Source organism: Phyllostomus hastatus, unplaced genomic scaffold, assembly GCF_019186645.2.
Source record: "Phyllostomus hastatus isolate PE091 unplaced genomic scaffold, TTU_PhHast_1.1 phas_contig_86, whole genome shotgun sequence".
Lineage (NCBI taxonomy): Eukaryota > Metazoa > Chordata > Mammalia > Chiroptera > Phyllostomidae > Phyllostomus > Phyllostomus hastatus.
Genome location: NW_025333977.1, coordinates 59,247,268 through 59,252,329, shown reverse-complemented (window position 1 = coordinate 59,252,329; position 5,062 = coordinate 59,247,268).

Genomic DNA, 5,062 nt, shown 5'->3' with positions numbered 1-5,062 from the left:
TAAAGTACAAACAAATATGAACAAATAGGAGTTCTTTTGGAGAAGTACAGCAATAACCATGGCATTTTGCTCAACTAGACACTATTTATACAAGTGGAAAGTAAATAAGACTTATTAGAGGGGGAAACGAATGTGAGCTAACTTAAGAAAGAATACTGTTTATGCAAGGTTAGGTGAGGAGAAGTAATACAAGTAAGGGATAAGAACATGGCATATTGTGAGGGAAAATAAAGTTTATGACAACAGTAAGAAAGGCCAGGAAGATGGCAAAATGGATTGAGATCAGAGAAGGATGCTATGTGGGATTTGGAATAACAATAACTATATATATAATCTGATTAAAAAGAATAAAATAGGAGGCCAAGCGTAGTGAGTTATTTGGAATATGAGTGACATGAAAGAAGAAAAATTAAAATGCAATATGTAAGGGAGCGAAACAAACAAAAAAAAACACAACAAAAATAAAAACAAAAAAAACTAAAAAAAAGAAAAGATGAAAGAGAAATTTTAAAAAACACTCAAGTTCTGATGAAGAGCAAGGTGAAATTTGTCTCAGCTGTTGGTGTTTGCCTTTTGACTTCTTCCTGGATCTGTCTCTGGTTTTCTCTCAGCTCCAGGTCCCAGGTGGGTTGTCCAGCTTCTGGCAACACCACTTGTATCTCCTTCCTCTGTCTTTAGAGGGAGCTTCTGGTGATATCAAAAGGGTGAGGTCTCTGTGACTCCTCTGGGAGGACCTCTTCAGTTTTCTGGGAAAATTGTGAGCGCTTTCTTCCTGCCCCTGCACCTCCCTTTTTAGTCTGTTCCAGCATATTTCCAATAATGTATAGTTTCTGCTTAAATAGCAGTCCATTTCACCAGGGCAGGGGTAATCTGTGTAAGAGTGTCAGCTCTCTCCTGCTTGGTGTAATCAGCAGCTCTGTGTGTCAGCTCAGACTGGGTGGGGCCCTGAATTCCCCTTGTTGTAGCCTTTTTTAGCTTCCTGTTTTGATGGCCTCAGTGAAATAGGGCCCTAGGATCCAGTGTACTTTATCTCCCTGTGGAGAGTGCAGAATAGGCCCTTTTAGGCATTAGCCTTGCTGTTTTACTCCTGCAAAAAAAAAATAAATAAATAAAAAGCCCCCAGCTGGTTGTTGAGCTTATAAAGCTGGTTTTGTAGCCCTAGGTCCTGCAGGTGGAGGGTGCTTGGGCTCCAGTTGGTTGGGCATCATCACAAAGTGAATATTTTCAGGTTCAATTCCTGGCCAGGGCATATCCTTGCATTTTGGAAATGTTTACATTTGGGGTCCAAGTATCTCTCTCACATCAATGTTTCTCTCCCTTTCTTTCTCTCTTCCTTCCCTTCTGTCTAAAAATATTGAAATAAAACATTACAAGATAAATTTAAAAAGGTATGATCTGAACACCTTTTATTTATTTATAGCCTATTTGAAAATATAATACATTAACAGATTAATTGTTTTCATTAAATTCAGTAATAGTAATCCAAAGAACCAGTGTTTTCTTGTATTCATCTAGCTTGGTCAAGGAGGTATCTTGTAGTTTCAAACTTTGCATTACTGCAACAGCCTACTCGGTTGTGCAACCAAATGATTCAGTAGGTTTTTTAGGGCTTGTTTGACATATTTTTGACCCTTCTTCCTCAATATACCCTGAAATATTTGCTTTATTAATTAGATACCAAGTGACTAAGTCCACAAAAATGCTTCCACAGACATAGTAATTCTGGACACTGGGAATGTACGTGTTACACATTTTATTATAAGCTAAGGTAAATGCATTTTGTTTTAATGAAATGAATAGTTACTTTTTAATGATAATCTAAGGCCAAATCTATTCTATATTTGAACTCACCTTATTAGATCATGCAAATAAATCTATGAGGCCCAATTGCTGAAGTAAAAAAATGCATCTTAAAGAGGTTTAAAGATGTTTGCAGTCATATAACTCTTAATGTCTGAAAGACAGAGGCTATTTGATCTTTATTATATTAGGTTATTATTTCAAACAGTTCTATGAAACTTATTTCATGCTTGTTTGAAGTATAATGTTGAGAAGCATCTTTACAAAATTGCAAAATATCATCTTTTAGGTTCAATAAGAGAAATTTCTCCTGTTTGAGCCCCAAAGATTGTTTGTCCTGAATGAATGAAGTGACTTACTTTTTATTCTTTGGACATGAACCATCAATCTTATTGTGTGTCAGAGCTATGTTTGTAAGCTACATATTTTTCTGTGTGTGGTAAATTTGAATTTGTCATTTTATGGGACTGTGTTTTAAACATTATATTATTCATTTTCTATCACTGTTGGCCTAAATATTTATGCATTGTTGCCTTTCTAATATATTCTGTTTTACTAAATTAAGATACACTTAGGTCTACAGTGGAATTAATTCAGAATATGCCCCAAATTAAGTCAGGATACAGTCTAGCTGTCCAGAACAAGAAACTTGCTATGCAACTCAGAGCTGTCATGTAGGTCATCCTGACCTGTCATAAATTCTAACATTTGTGTCTTATAACTAATTAGGAGGGATAATTGTGACACCATACTTGCCACAGACACTTCTGAGTATGTCTCTGAATTCAGAGGTAATGACTTGACTTGTACCCTCTCCCCACACCCAGCCAAAATTGTGTCCACTTAGGACTTTAGACTGCAAACTTATTCAAAAATAAAATCTTTGTAGGTGCTTAAATTAAGATGACATCTCACTAGTTTAGGGTAGGCCCTGAATCCTATGACTGGAGTCCTAATAAAAACAGTAGAAATGTAAATATCTTAAAACTATTCAAATCACATTGTACTAATAGGGTGACCTAATGGAGCCAAATTATAAGCAGAAGATGTTTTATGAACGTGAGCTGAGAACATAGGTACCACAGAGATTAACCAAATATTTCATTGAATGAAACTATCATGGACAGCCACACCCATTCCACAAAAGGAAGAGATTTGAGGCTGACAAAAGAACACTGAAGGACTTCGTTTTGAAGTTCTCTTTCCATGGGCAATGAATTAGAACAGGGAATACCAGCTTTTGAACTTTTGTCTCAGTGGCTCTTTTGTTCTGTGCTTGTACATCTGATCAAAGCTAGAGTCTAACTGATACATTCTTTTTTTGGAAAGCTAATACATTTAGCAAGTAAAATTCCATCCTTAGAGATCCAGAAATATTTTAAGTAACCTTGTAGCTCTTCATGCTGATCCGTTATGCTGGTTCTAACATTTAGTGTACTAGAAAAAAGATTCTCCAAATTTCTGTCTTTGACAATGTCTTATAACATTCTTAAAAGAATGACAATATAACTACCTTACAGAAATGTATATTATAATTCAAACTATAGAGAATAAAGAATTAAGTAACTTTATTTTTTGCATATAAGTAGCTCTAGGACCTCTATAATTTTAAAATAACAATAACAACATTGATAATAGTTTTCTTTTATTTTGGTCTAAGTTTCTGTTTGCTTTTCCTTTTCACCTAAAATTGAATGAGCAGTTCAGTCACTGTGTTCACTAATGTTATGAAATCTTTAAAGCTGGTCACTTTTAACTTTTGAAATTTTTTATAATATAGCAAATTTGAGCTAGTGTACTTCATATACTCACATTCAGAGAAAAGGAAGAGACGTTGAGTCAGGAGAATGACAACCTATTACTAACATACAGTGATGTACAGCTTTTTATTTCTGCCATCAGAGAAGCTGGCAACTTCCTGCTAAATGGCTTTGTGTTCAATACCCATTTGCTGGATGAGCTGTGCTATAATTAGAGCTTTCACTAAATCATTACCACATTAGACCACTTTCTAGTGCCTTGTCCAAAACCTGCAGGGCAATCCCATCTTTTCACTCCTGGTGGAGAGCTTCCTTCTGTAATTCCCTCAAGTCAGTGCTTCTCATCCTCCTACTTGAAAACAATCTAAAAAGTACTCTCTGATAGAAGGAAAAGTGGATACTTGAATGTGGGAATGTTTCCTGATCATGAAACAAACAAACAACACTGACATAAAACCTTCAAAGGAACTGGAAACAGTGTGGAGCAGTTCCTTGTTACTTAGTTTGAAGGGCATTTATGAGGAAAAAAGGGAGAAGTGGAGGTTGATTTTAAGTAATTTTTGGAAGGCAGCATGAGTGAGGATTTGGGTGTCTTCAAGTGGGAAAAGTTCAGTACCAGATGATTTAAAAGCTAAAAAAAAAAGAGAAATAATTAACTATTAGGGTAGTTTTTTCCCCCCAACAACAACAACAACAAAGAAGCAAACAGTAAATGATAGTACCAGATGACCTGGGTTTAGTTTTGCAGCACCTCCCTCACTTACTACCTATTGCACGATTAGTGTGTGCTCCTTTTGCTTCATTTCTTTAATCTGGCATCTTCCACATACACTTTTATCCCCAAACTCCTATCTTCAAATCAACTGTCCTATTCAAAGTGCCAAAGTCAGAATGCATTTCCCAGTAACTGTGGTAAGAGGCTCAGGGTTTAATCAATACAAGTGCAGTATAAGGTATCTAGTCTGTCATTACACTGTGGAAACCAGATGGTATGGGAATGAGGAAAAAGATATCTTGAAATCCAGTATTACCAACTAACAGCTACTATGAGTCTCAGTTTTCATATGTGTAAAATAAAGATATTAATATGTGCCCTTTCTGCTTCACAGAAGTGCTATAAAGTACAGGCGATTAAGGTAAAAGCCTGTTAAAATTCAAAATTCGTATATAAAGATGAGCTACTGTCCTGGTGAGAAAGAGAGTAAAATTATGCCTACTGCTAAGACAAACTTTTAAAAAAGGATACAAAACACAGATATTGAATTAACATAGAATACGTTTTATGTACAACAGACTTAAATATTTCTGGCTTATTTTCACCTTTACAGTGTAGAGCTCACCTGTGTGTTAAGTCCTGCTGACATTTTCAGTATTTCACCATAGGAAACAGCAGCGTCCTTGCTGAATGGTCGCTATCTTTTATGTACAGATGTTGACTCATCTGGAGTGAATACACTATAAGAAGGAGAATTGAGATTTTAATTTACTAGCAGGGAAGCAAA